This window comes from Esox lucius, chromosome 25 (genome assembly GCF_011004845.1).
Source record: "Esox lucius isolate fEsoLuc1 chromosome 25, fEsoLuc1.pri, whole genome shotgun sequence".
Lineage (NCBI taxonomy): Eukaryota > Metazoa > Chordata > Actinopteri > Esociformes > Esocidae > Esox > Esox lucius.
In genome coordinates this window covers 14,184,354-14,198,880 of record NC_047593.1, presented here as the reverse complement: position 1 = coordinate 14,198,880, position 14,527 = coordinate 14,184,354, and the positions used below count along the sequence as shown (strand labels likewise).

Genomic DNA, 14,527 nt, shown 5'->3' with positions numbered 1-14,527 from the left:
TGCCCTTTTATTCGATGTGGTGAGGGCGTACTGCTCAGGGCTAAAAGTTAGAGAATGGCAAGTATTGGGCGAGAGAGAAAGTGGGAGAGAGAGAGAAATAGAGTAAGCACTCCAATAGCATTTGAAGAGAACCCGAAGTAGAAAGAGTGAGGAAAGACAGAGAGAGGGAGCGAGGGAGACCGAAAGCTCAACTCCGTGTGGACTTTTGGATAAGCGCGTGGCCAGGGAAGGAGGACGAGGAAGAGAGAACCGGCCGAGAGGAAAGCGAGAGACCCGAATCAAGATGCAAAGCTGGAACAAAAGTGGATGTAACACTAAATCAATATCTCATTAAACCCGAGCTGGAGAGTGTATACAGTGGGTCGCCTCGGCCAACGTTTGTCCCATCGCTCCGTGTCACGCCGCCGAGCGGGTCTGGAGCTCTGCAGTGCCTTGAGGATTGTCATGCTCCGTCTCCCTCCCTCTGTCCGCCGATGTGCGTGTTAATGCCCTTTGACCCTGACGTTTGACGGGATCCGCGCCCGTGACAGATGAGGAAGTGCCTCCACGGTGCCTCCACGGCGACGTGATGCTGCCTGGCCAATCATACGAGGTTTTACTTATGTGTGCACATCACGACCTTTGTTAATATTTGAACAGCTTTCTATAACCTAATAGTACATAAAGCACGAGCACAGAACATAGTAAATATTAGAAACATATTTAATATAAAACAGTGATAATATTAGCATCTTCAGTGCTATCTGGCAGTCAATGTTACAGTAGATTAGTACAGTATTCTCCTGCTCAAATCAGCTGATGTATTATTAAATCTGAGTGTACTTTATTTACTGGCATTCACAAATCGCTCTAGGTTAAGCTTCATTGTTGTGATTGATTGTACTGTAGCAAGTGAGCGGATGTCTGAGACGAGGTCTTTTCAAAGTTTCCGCCGGCGTTTTCCAGACTTGGAATGCATAGAGGTCCTTGAGACTAAAAGGACATCAGTGGGCAGACCAATAGAGACATTCTGATGTCAAACAGCAGTGGATGAGACACTGGGGGGAAGAAACACATGCTCACTGTACGCGCACACACATACACACACATACACACACATACACACATACGCACACATACACACATATGCACACATACACACATATGCACTCATACACACACACACACATATACACACATATGCACACATACACACACAGTTAGCCTAATTATCTATAAGAATACTGCTCTTAATTAATTGTGGATGCAATATCGAGGGGGTTGGCCTTTGTTTTTGTCTTTAATTACATACTCTGTCTTTGAACTGTGTGTGTGTGTGTGTGTGTGTGTGTGTGTGTGTGTATACTATATGCCATCCCCACTCACTACAATGCAACAAAGACAGTGTGTTCAGTACATGTTGAGGGCTTTAGCTGGTGTGTGTAATGAGAGAGAGAGAGAGAGAGTGAGGGAGAAAGCGATTAGGGTGTCAGGGGCATGGGGCGGTGAGTGCATGTGGGTGTGTGTGTGTGTGTGTGTGTGTGGAGTCCATTTCTCTCTGTTATTGATGGTCTCGTTCTCTACCTCAGTGTGACCCAGTTTTTCTACACTGACGCCACCCATTCAAATCAAGCCAGTGGAGGCAAGGGGTTTTTAGGTGTGTGTGTGTGTGTGTGTGTGAGATAGAAAGCTTGCCTGGTCTGAAACCCCTGTGATTGAGGATGTTCCCTGTAAGAAACTGGGCAGAGGGAGTTGGACGGGTGTCTTTGTACATCGTGTTTAACATAGGAGAGGGGGGCTTAGTATTTAGCTAGCCAGCAGAGATTGGGTTTGCAAATGTTCACAAATGTTTTTATAGTATTGGCCTTTTTGGCATGTCACCTGTTTCTGTGCACTGCCAGGGTAGTCGTGGATCATGATGATTTTGTGGCAATGCAGGCAGACAATTAGAGTGAGATTTGAACCCACATTTCTGAAGGCAAAGGACATGTAAGATGTACTTAACTGTACTGTAGGGAGGGAACCTAATAAGCTAATGGTGATTCTACCTGGTTCGCGCCAGGTAGAATCTACTGTTGGTGTATAGTGCATAAGATAGAATGTTAACAGCTTTCACGAAAGCTAGCATGCTATTTAAGGAGAAATTGATGTACTAATTTATAATGTTAGCAATGATATGTTTGTGACATAAAAACACAAGACCTGCTCAAGATGATCTATGTTCTCTGTATCGGTCTGTTCATATGATACCACAAATTCCAGAAATTACAATGGACTTTTTTCTCTTTCACTCTTTGCCTTGTGGATTACAGATAAGCTATTGTACAGAAAGCACTGATGTTTTGTACATGTCGAGTGACTTATACCTTTGCAAAAATAACAACATTACTTGGCAGAAATTAGAATGTTAATACACTTTCATCAGTGGAACTAATATTTGCCAATTATTATTTCATTTGGACAAGCAAATTCAACCTTTGACAAATTCTGCGTTTTTTTATGAAGGATGCCACTGCTCATTGTGTTAAATGTGTTTGATAATAACCATTGCTTGCAACAGATCTCAGTAGTTAATTCCCGTAAGCATGTTTTTCAGTGAGACTCAAATAATTTTCCATTTTACCAAGCCATATCTAAAAACAGCCCACTGTACACACACAAACATGAACACATATTTTACAGTAGAATTAAGTCGGGTAACTGTGCCTTCTCAGCTTAAAACCAAATCTGCTCGTTCGTCCTAAAATGGCACCATTTGTTTTGTGAAATGTTCATGGCCTAGTCAGAATAACTACATCCAGACAGATCCCTTACATGGTTTTTGTGAACGTCAAGTTTTAAAACTAAAAAGAGGAGCAATGTGTTTTTTGTAGTTCTTTCCAGCTACATATCTCAGCAGTTACTAGTTATAGTAGTCAGTTGACTGGGATGATGTTTAGAAAATCTGACAAAGGGACGGGGAGGGACTGGGCAAAACCAGGAAGTACATCTCCACAGATTTGTAGTCTTTTAAAAGGTCTTGCCCCATAATCCACAGTGTGACATACTAGTGTGTGTTGTATGGTGATGAAAACACATTCCAGCGCTCCTGGCCAGTTATGTGTGAGACAAATCTCACTGCCTTAGAAATCTCTCAAACATGATAGACTCCCCCTCAGGGTGAACTACCCCATTGAATGACTGTTAACGTATGCTACTAAGCTAACATGCTAATGCCTTTGTTTTTTACTCCACAGAGCAGCTTCCTGGGCAGCGCAACATTCTCCGTTAGCGACCTTCTAAGGTCAAAGGACGATCAGCTAACACTCAATTTAAGGTGAGTGAATATTGCTCTCTCCTTCCTCAACTGCATCTTTCTCTCTCTCTCTAAACATGTAGACCCTCGAGGTAGCAGTCTTTGCACAGTTCTTTTAAGCTTTCTTCAATATCAGTAATTGATGCCTGAAGGATGTTTTTAAGTACATGCAGGCGGCTGTATATGGTATTTCTGAAATAAAGGCAGCAGTCTTTTTACACTGAGTTTGAAATGTTGTTTGTCTTTTTTGGCTTAAAGATGTTTGGACCATTAATCTTATTTCGGTGGCCTTCTGTGCTGTACGGTGTTGTTGTCCTCTTGAGGGGTGTCAGTGGGCATGGCAGGTTATCTGGCTGGGTTTATGTGTGGGGGAGTATCTTCCATTCTAGCCCAGTGGAATGATGTTAAGAATGTGGCATTAAGTGTGGAGTCTGGAGGTGGGTACTGAAGAATAGTGGGGTGGGGAGAGAGAGAGTGATGGAGGGAGAGAGGGAGAGAGAGGGAGAGAGAGAGAGAGAGAGAGAGATGGAGGGAGAGAGAGGGAGAGAGAGGGAGAGAGAGAGAGAGAGAGAGAGAGAGAGTGATGGAGGGAGAGAGAGAGTGATGGAGGGAGAGAGAGAGTGTTGGAGGGAGAGAGAGAGTGTTGGAGGGAGAGAGAGAGTGTTGGAGGGAGAGAGAGAGTGTTGGAGGGAGAGAGAGAGTGTTGGAGGGAGAGAGAGAGTGTTGGAGGGAGAGAGAGAGTGTTGGAGGGAGAGAGAGAGTGATGGAGGGAGAGAGAGAGTGATGGAGGGAGAGAGAGAGTGATGGAGGGAGAGTGAGAGTGATGGAGGGAGAGTGAGAGTGATGGAGGGAGAGGGAGAGTGAGAGTGATGGAGAGATTGAGAGTGATGGAGGGAGAGAGAGAGAGAGTGATGGAGGGAGAGAGAGAGAGAGTGATGGAGGGAGAGAGTGAGTGATGGGGGAGAGAGAGAGTGATGGGGGAGAGAGAGAGTGATGGGGGAGAGAGAGAGTGATGGGGGGAGAGAGAGAGTGATGGGGGAGAGAGAGAGTGATGGGGGGAGAGAGAGAGTGATGGGGGGAGAGAGAGAGTGATGGGGGGAGAGAGAGAGTGATGGGGGAGAGAGAGAGTGATGGGGGGGAGAGAGAGAGTGATGGGGGAGAGAGAGAGTGATGGGGAGAGAGAGAGTGATGGGGAGAGAGAGAGTGATGGGGAGAGAGAGAGTGATGGAGGGAGAGAGAGTGATGGAGGGAGAGAGAGTGATGGAGGGAGAGTGAGTGTGAGAGTGAGAGTGATGGGGGGAGTGAGAGTGAGAGTGATGGAGGGAGAGTGAGAGTGATGGAGGGAGAGTGAGAGTGATGGAGGGAGAGTGAGAGTGATGGAGGGAGAGAGAGAGTGAGTGATGGAGGGAGAGAGAGAGAGAGTGATGGAGGGAGAGAGTGAGTGATGGGGGAGAGAGTGAGTGATGGGGGAGAGAGTGAGTGATGGGGGAGAGAGTGAGTGATGGGGGGAGAGAGAGTGATGGGGGAGTGAGAGAGTGATGGGGGAGTGAGAGAATGATGGGGAGAGAGAGAGAGAGAGAGCGATGGGGAGAGAGAGAGAGCGATGAAAGAAATGAACATGGTGTGCGAAATGGTGAGAGACAACCAGTTGAGTTAGTACGAGCAAAAGATAGACAGCAGGAAATACAAGATTAATACGTGCTAATAAACAGACAGCGAGGCAGAGCGCTCTGTGATAATTGTGCCATATTTAGAACGGCAAGCATCTTCTGCAGGTGCCTGTGTTTACTTATACATATGCGTGTGCTTTCCGGTGTGTCACGGAGGATAAGAAGAGCAGGTGAGAATGAAAAACAATCCTGTCGGCTCTCTCCCGGGCGCCGACCACATCCTTCCATGGCCACAAGTCAGCGTCATCTCCAACCCAGCTAGTATCCGACACGGAATTATGAGTCTGGGTTGGCTGTCTCCTCTGCATGTTCTCCGGTGTTATCAGACGTCTCTGGGTTTTTCCCCCTGCATATTGGTTTGTTTTCCCTTCCATCTATCATTCTCTCTCTTCTCCTCCTCGGTCTCTCTTTCCCCTCTCTGCGTTATTCTTTCTCATTTCCTGAAGGTGAGTGCGGGTCCCTGGGCATAATTGTGGCTGGCATGATTGACGGCGGCGAGTCGCGGCCATGAGAAGGAAGATTATGCAGCTGGTGTGTGAGCAAACAGCTCCGGCCAAGGCCTTCGGCAAAGGTTTTCTGTCTGACGTGTGTTTGGCCCAGAAACACATTCAGTGGGGGGCGAGAAGGCGTGCACGTTGTAGATAAAGATTTTGTTTGGTAAATAATAGTTTTTCCAATCTCTCAGAAATGGTGGGGCTAAAAAGTTTCTTGGTTTTTAATACCTCACCTTTCGGAATTAGCCTGAAGCAGCAAAATAGCCCTGTAACAACGAAGACCCACCACCTCTGCAGTTTAAACATGGCAAATACCATGTTGTTGTGGTAATGGTTAACTTCAGGAGGAAGTAATTGTATTTTGGTCAACAGTAAAGTCCTTGAGGTTGTGTGTGGCCATTATTAATGGTTAAGACAGATTGAAAACGTATTGTTCCGTTGCTGAGGCACTTGAGTGTTACTGATGGGGAAAACATATTGGTCGGTTGCTGAGAGACTTGAATTCTACGCTACTCTGGAAGTCGTCTGGAGACCTTCTGTGTTATCATCTATCAGGTGGCGTTACGTTCTTTCGGATGCCCCAGATTCCTGTTTCCTTTAATTTCACTATGGACGTTTTCTGTTGCACCCATTTTCTCATTTGCACGCTTTCTCTCTCTATCCCTCAGTCCAGGCCTGAGATGTGGCCATTGAGCCCATCAGAAACATTGTTCGTCTTTACGTTCTGGGCCCATCCAGTTATTCTTCCTGTCACATTGAGGATGCTCTTGATCCCGAATGCTGTTTGGTTTGCAAGCTTGGTAGTTCACTCACTGAGGAGGGATTTTCCAAGTCGAAACCACCCATGAGCCTCTCCAATTTCTGTCTTTGGGTTCAAGCAAATGACTCCAATGTTCACATTACCGCTCAAAAACATCAGCGCTGATTTGGAGCAGTTAGAACCGTCAGGCCGATGTATTCTGTGGCCGATACGGTCTCTCAGCTATATGTACCACTCATTTTGTTTTATATTTCTCAAGCGGGGTATCTGCTCGCTAATGGAAAACGAATACCCTCTACTGTGAGAAACTGGGTGGATTTTCTTTCAGAACACATCTCCCTGTTAGAATTCCAGTTTAACGTTGGCGTGGTCCCCATCTTACTAAGCTCTGGATTAACTTTGGGTGCCTAAGCCAATGCAGATGTGAAATTGGTATTTGTGTTTTTCGCTTTCTCTTCAAGAAATGTCACCCCTGAGGGAGCTATAGATAGGAGAGACCAAAATTATTGAATTTGAACTTTAGGCTCCTGAATCTTCCAAGAGTTCTCATTTCACACACATTGGTGGTTCATATTATCCCTTGCCTCTCATTCTTCCATCCTCTCAGCCTCAGCCAGTGAGGGGAACTTTCATGTCATGCTTGATGTCAGTTAAGCCCCCCCCAACCTATCGGAGCTGGTAGCTCATTCGGGTTAGATTTGGGTCACTTTTTTTGTTCTTACTTTTTGACAGTGTCGCGTTTAATGACTGTGAAGGTCTTGAACAGGGCTCCCTCCCTGTGAGGACCCATCTCCTTTAAACCTCCACAAGCCCCTGATTTGATGATGAGAATGGATCACGCTACAGCGAGCTGAGGAACACTGACACGGGCATCGATTTAAAGGAACGGCCTGGATGAGCTGTGTGTTATGATCACGCCAAACGCAGCGAAAAACGCTCTCTTCGGATGTGTCCCTTTAAAGGGATGCCTGGTTTAACTCTGTGTCATGACTAGGGCAAGTAAAGCAAAAAACCCTCTACAGCTCTAGGTTTAATGTGTTCACTTTGTTCTAGCCGCGGTGAACTTTGGAAACCAATTTACATCTGATTTGAACAGAACTGCAGACTGGGTTAAGTGAAAAGAAACTATCTACCCACTCGTGGTCGAGAAGGAAACCTGACTAGGTTCTGTAGGATACACATGTGGCCCGGTTCTAAAATGCATAGCGGTGTGTAAAAAACGTGATGGTTTCTGTTTGCTAAAGGTGTAGAAAGGAGCAGACTGCTTGTGAAGAAAGTCATGCAGACATTCAGACGTGAATGAGGATGGGGGATTTGATGGCCGCTTGGTTGAGCTTCATGATAAACAGATAAGTATGTACTCTTAGGGACTTAATTCACATCAGATAGCCTCGGTGGAACGGCGCTTCAGTGTCGAGAAAAGTACACCGCAAAATACATTCGCACGCTATGACCTGAGCGATTTTAGAAAATTGCAGTTATTTCTTGTGTGAGTCAGTGTGTTTGTGTGTGTGTGTGTGTGTGTGTGTGTGTGCGTGCGCCTCTTCGTATGTGATTACCATGTGACCGGTGACCGCAGCAACAACAGAAGATTCCTGTTCAGACCGTGTGCTAGCATAATGACAACACTGATAATGTGTGTCTGCACACCCGACCTGGAGACCAGAGCGATAAGCCTTTGTTGCGGGCTGACGTCCGTACTGAACACTCACTGAAATGCACTCACCCACGCACACCACCATGTTTAACAATTCCTTCAGGCTGCCCCGTCTTCCCGAGACCACTTAATTGGCTTGTTGACGGCAGTCACATGACCTGTGACCCGTGACATTGTCCGAGATCTCTTCCCTTTTTTAATGCGCGACAGTGGGGTCGTGCTGCTCTGTGTGATGGGGAGGCGCCAACCATCATCATTACCCCTTCCAGGATTCAAGGAGCGATGTTTTCGTATCCTCACCAAGTCAGGCTTCATCGGTCTACGCGTCATGGATTTGCTTTCAACAACTGTAGTGTGTTGGTTATGAGTGTCTTGGGTTTGGTTTCAACAACTGTAGTGTGTTGGTTATGAGTGTCTTGGGTTTGGTTTCAACAACTGTAGTGTGTTGGCTATCAGTGTCTTGGGTTTGGTTTGTTTCGACAGCTGTAGTGTGTTGGTTATCAGTGTCTTGGGTTTGGTTTAAACAGCTGTAGTGTGTTGGTTATCAGTGTCTTGGGTTTGGTTTAAACATCTGTAGTGTGCTGGTTATGAGTGTCTTGGGTTTGATTTAGATATCTGTTGTGTGCTGGTCATGACAGTGGTTTGGGTTTGGTTTAGACAGATGTAGCATGTTGTTCATGACAGCATTCGGGTACATCTTCTCACAGGGGTCAACATTGGGCTCTACACAGCTGTTTTTTGTATAAGAGCATGTGTCAATTCTATTGGGTGGCAGGGTGGCCTGGTGGTCAGCTGTGTTGGGCCAGTAAACGTAATCCTTGAGCCAGCAGGGCGAAGTAAAACACTTGTTCTGTGCTTGAGCAAGAGCATTAAGCCCAGTTGCTCCCAGGATGTTGCTGTAAATGAGTGTGTGTTCTTGACCTACTTACCTGGTCATTTGTTTTTTAAATATATGGGGACCCAGATGCATGCAGAAGCACAGACAGTCTGCTGCCTTATCTAAAATTCAGAGGTATAGAGAAAGATAATCATTACAAGAACTATTATCTGGGTCTTTTTATTCTAGGCACACTACTTCTAATTTAAACTCTAGAAAGCAAAGCGAAGTATTTAGGAGAAAAGGATGCCGAAACTTACCGAAACTACCCGTGTTCATAGCTGGTGTGAATGTGGTCTTAGTTATTTTAGTTTCAGAAGTGAGAGTATTTTTCAAACCTTGTAAGAGGTCAGCTTCCTGTTAAATAACTTATTTGACTTGTTGAGGCAGGGAGTCGAATATAGCAAGTCAAACAGGAAGACAACAGAACGAAGATACTGTGACACGGGCCCTTTCAATAATATATCCCTTGTCGTGTACTCGGGATAGTTATTAGTGTCTCCGTGAGGAAGCCTAGCATTCACACCATTCAAAACAGCACGCACGCACGCACGCACATGCACACACTCACAAACAATTCACTGCAGACAGTTTTGTTTTGCATAAGTGTGAAACTGAAAGTGTTATATGCTAATAACATCCTCTGCCGCATATACAACAACAAAAACACATGTTCAAAAGGTTTGAATTCACATCGCAACAACCAGACTACAGCAAACCCCTTCGTATCCCAGCAGACAACAGCACTGTTCATCCAGCAACCGGTTGGACATCATGGGCCTGGTGTCTTGCGCGTTTGCTAATATCTGTCAGAGAACCAACCAACTGTGTGGCGTCAACAGCAGAGTCAGAAACCTATTTTAGTATCCGAACTAACTGTGAAGTGTAAATCTTTTTTTTGTTTCTTAGCATAAAATCGGCTTAGTCAGAAACAGAAGTGTGCAAGATGATTGGGAATTAAAGGTATGTCGCGGACTATGCAAAGTTACCTTGGGTGGGGTTTTTCATCTTGATGTTCACATACCCACCATATTGCCCTTGATCAATTTGCTTCTCATTTGGATACCTCTAAGGGAGATACTTTGGGACCATAAGTAAATTACATTGGACTGATCAAGCACTTCCACATTGCAGTTTATTGAAAACTTCAAACCTCCAAACGCAACACCTGGTTAGACTTTTCCAAGTTGTCTTGGAGGGCGTGTGGCTTCAAAGTGCGTACCGTTTTGGTCGAGTGAATGTTCAAAAGCTACACCCTAAACGCACGTGGACGTCCGTACACACGTGCACACACATACAGATGCACACGTGTGCGCACAAGACAGCCACATCAAACCACACCTCCAAACCCACTCACATTTGGCTTCAGTCAAAGCCACTAGAAATTGTCAGTGAGCAAGGCGAAAACTTTTGCCCTGTCTTGTAGGGTTTTGTAGAGATGTATTCTAAGATCGAACTTTGGTCAACTGGAAGAGATTATCTAAAGAGAACCAATCATTGGAAAGTGGCTCACCTTTTAGCCAGGTACATTTCTGTGGCAACTAATGGTTCAGAACTACAGTAAGCGGTTTTCTCAGCTACTGTAACTTACAACAAACTCCATTTACCCAGAACGAAATGACTGAGTGGTGATGTAACAAATAATGTAATCAGACTCCCACCTTGCTGCAAATATTGCGTCATCATCGCTTTAATGTTGGCGTCTCATTTAATAAATCAAACGGCCGGTGAAAGCAGGAGCCGGCTTGATTTAACGGCAGGTGAACCAGCAATATCCATCGTCGTAATACAGATGTTACCTGAGCTGGAGTGACTAGGTACATGAAGCTGCTAGCTTTTAGAATACCCTGAGTAGATCAATGTGTTATGTAATATACCACTCTTGATAAAGGTTTCTGTCATGGTTGCAATGCCGAACTGTGAGGCAACTGTGTGTCTCATAATACAGAACTGTAAATAACTATGCTCAGGCAAAATGGTTCCAGTGGAGTCTTTCAGTTGATAACTATGCTTTATATGTTCCTGGACAAACGGCCCTGATGCTTCTTTACAGTACATGAATAAACAAATACATTGGCTGGCAATAAGGTTTTCATCCAAATGATTTTTTTTTTTTACATTTTTTGAATTATTTTCATTATTTAGACTTGATGCTTGACTGCACAGCCACTTTAATCCAAGCTCTCTCTCTCTCTCTCTGTTTCTCTCTCTCTCTCTCTGTTTCTCTCTCTCTCCCTCTGTTTCTCTCTCTCTCCCTCTGTTTGTCTCTGTTTCTCTCTTTTTAATAGAGGTAAGGGCACCCTGTGACCCAATTCTAGGTTTTTGATGTGATGGTGATGGGCAGTGATAGTGCTATGTTTAATAAAAGATGCCAATGTTTTTGTGTGCATAGATGAAGCTCTATGAAACCAGGCTAGATTATCACAGGCCAACGCCTGCCTTCAGGTCCTGACTACCTGACTCCAATTCTGCCGTTTTCACACATTCCTATTGGATTGAAACACATTCCTATTGGATAAAACTCATTCATATTGGATAAAGTACATTCCTATTGGATAAAGTACATTCCTATTTGATAAAACGCGTTTCTATTGGGTAAAATCCTCCACTGGACCGCTTTACCCCCCACACCGAAACGGACCCGCTCACATCGGTCAATTCCCTCCCCAGACTCTCAAGCCTTCATGAATCTCTTAATACCCACTCTGAATGGAAACGTGCTTACCTGCGCAGAGTAGAGAAGGCTGAAGATCAACTATCTGATCCTCTGGGGACAGCTTTTCGGAAGGGGTCTACTTCGACTTCTGTTCTATACAATCTATTTCTGTGCATCCCCCATCCAATAACCGTAATTCAGGTGGATCACCTTTCAGAAACAGGCCCCCAAAGTAAAACCAAGCAGATTGGATATTCTGACATCCCTAACGTGGGAACCTCTACGCTCCCTCATCCCTCACTTCCTTCCTCACATATTTTAACTCCCTACCCCTTCTCTCTCTCCCCCTCTCCCCCTCTTCCTCTCTTTCTCTCTGTCACACCGCATAACACACAACCAGGGATGAACCCAGAATGTGGATCACAGTGCCTGGTGTCAAACGTAACAAAGTGTCCCACTAATGAAGTTATTCCTCTGGGTACTCCACCCCCGTCTTCTCCCCCAATGACAGCAGTCTACTGGAGCTTCCGTTCTCCACAAACAGAGGCAACAAAAAAACATTTAGTTATGAATAATGAAAGGAAAGGGAATAATTACAGTACAACATGAAATGTCTTCATTTATTTGTCTCTGGTTAATTTCATCTATTTGTGGCCAGTGAATAGCAGAGAGTGTGTAGCGGGTTTGTAGAGAGGGGGAAGCTCAGCAGGCTCGAGGCCTGGAAGAGTGTGGTTATTAAGAAGGCGTTTATCTGTCCTTTGCACATTGGGAGGACTGTGTTGAGTACAGAGCTGCCTGTAACTTCGTGTGGAATTCATGTGGAATTGTACAAAAAAGGTTTTTAGTGCTCCTGGAATGGTTTTGGAAGTCAGAGGCTTGTGCACAAACACACACACACATACACACCAACACACACAAATATACAAACACACATTTTTATCCACACACATGGACACATTCACATGCAACATTAAAAGAGGTGTTCTATGTTAGACGGTTCCTCACACTCATGAAGTGATTTATGGACCAACCGAAACTGTCATCTGAGGGTTTTTTATTTTAACAGCCATTCACTGGCACCTTAGAGCATATTCTTTATTTTATTATATGACAAAATCACTTTTAAGTAACTTGGAATGAAAGGAGTTTATTTCTGGTGATATTGAGTTTTTTATTTGCATGCCCCCCGTTGCCCCGGTTTCTCTTTGCCTGTAGGCTATGTTCAGGATGAGGAACCAGAAGTTGTAAATTCCAGAAATGTTCCTTTTACACATTTTGTCCCGCCAGTGTCAGTAGTGACCATCAGCCTCAAGGGCACTTCTGGCGCCAGAGGGTGTAAAGATGTGTCAGCAAAGAAGTCATATGATACTTCACTAATGTGTCCGGCATGAGTCAAAGAAGTAGTATTATACATTACTAATGTGTCCGGCATGAGTCAAAGAAGTCGTATTATACATTACTAATGTGTCCGGCATGAGTCAAAGAAGTTGCATTATACATTACTAATGTGTCCGGCATGAGTCAAAGAAGTCGTATTATACATTACTAATGTGTCCGGCATGAGTCAAAGAAGTCGTATTATACATTACTAATGTGTCTGGTATGAGTCAAAGAAGTCGTATTATACATTACTAATGTGTCTGGTATGAGTCAGAAGTCGTGTAATACATTATTAATGTGTCCGGTATGAGTCAAATAAGTAGTATTATACATTACTAATGTGTCCGGTATGAGTAAAAGAAGTTGTATTATACATTATTAATGTGTCTGGTATACACTCACCTAAAGGATTATTAGGAACACCTGTTCATTTTCTCATTAATGCAATTATCTAATCAACCAATCACATGGCAGTTGCTTCAATGCATTTAGGGGTGTGGTCCTGGTCAAGACAATCTCCTGAACTCCAAACTGAATGTCAGAATGGGAAAGAAAGGTGATTTAAGCAATTTTGAGCATGGCATGGTTGTTGGTGCCAGACGGGCCGGTCTGAGTATTTCACAATCTGCTCAGTTACTGGGATTTTCACGCACAACCATTTCTAGGGTTTACAAAGAATGGTGTGAAAAGGGAAAAACATCCAGTATGCGGCAGTCCTGTGGGCGAAAATGCCTTGTTGATGCTAGAGGTCAGAGGAGAATGGGCCGACTGATTCAAGTTGATAGAAGAGCAGCTTTGACTGAAATAACCACTTGTTACAACCGAGGTATGCAGCAAAGCATTTGTGAATCCACAACACGCACAACCTTGAGGCGGATGGGCTACAACAGCAGAAGACCCCACCGGGTACCACTCATCTCCACTACAAATAGGAAAAGAGGCTACAATTTGCACGAGCTCACCAAAATTGGACAGTTGAAGACTGGAAGAATGTTGCCTGGTCTGATGAGTCTCGATTTCTGTTGAGACATTCAGATGGTAGAGTCAGAATTTGGCGTAAACGGAATGAGAACATGGATCTATCATGCTTTGTTACCACTGTGTAGGCTGGTGGTGGTTGTGGAATGGTGTGGGGGATGTTTTCGTGGCACACTTTAGGCCCCTTAGTGCCAATTGGGCATTGTTTAAATGCCACGGCCTACCTGAGCATTGTTTCTGACCATGTCCATCCCTTTATGACCACCATGTACCCATCCTCTGATGGCTACTTCCAGTAGGATAATGCACCATGTCACAAAGCTTGAATCATTTCAAATTGGTTTCTTGAACATGAGTTCACTGTACTGAAATGGCCCCCACAGTCACCAGATCTCAACCCAATAGAGCATCTTTGGGATGTGGTGGAACGGGAGCTTCGTGCCCTGGATGTGCATCCCACAAATCTCCATCAACTGCAAGATGCTATCCTATCAATATGGGCCAACATTTCTAAAGAATGCTTTCAGCACCTTGTTGAATCAATGCCACGTAGAATTAAGGCAGTTCTGAAGGCGAAAGGGGGTCAAACACAGTATTAGTATGGTGTTCCTAATAATCCTTTAGGTGAGTGTAAGTCAAAGAAGTCGTATTCTATTACAAATGTGTCCGGTATGAGTCAAAAAGTGTCACCCAACTTCTTTGGATGTTCAAAAGAACACAACTGTAAACTTTTTTTTATTCATTATCCAAATGTATTTCATAATGTAATAAAACCCTCCAG

At 44.5% G+C, this 14,527-nt stretch overlaps 1 protein-coding gene across 3 annotated transcripts in view; it reads left to right on the top strand.

Annotated features, from left to right (window-relative positions):
• inpp4b (inositol polyphosphate-4-phosphatase type II B) overlaps nt 1-14,527 on the top strand; it is a 113,373-nt gene that overhangs the window by 22,492 nt on the left and 76,354 nt on the right. For all 3 annotated transcript variants that reach the window (XM_034290937.1, XM_034290939.1, XM_029118120.2), the window contains exon 2: nt 3,216-3,295. The gene's annotated coding sequence lies outside the window, so the exon portion shown is untranslated. The remainder of the gene's footprint in view (nt 1-3,215; nt 3,296-14,527) is intronic.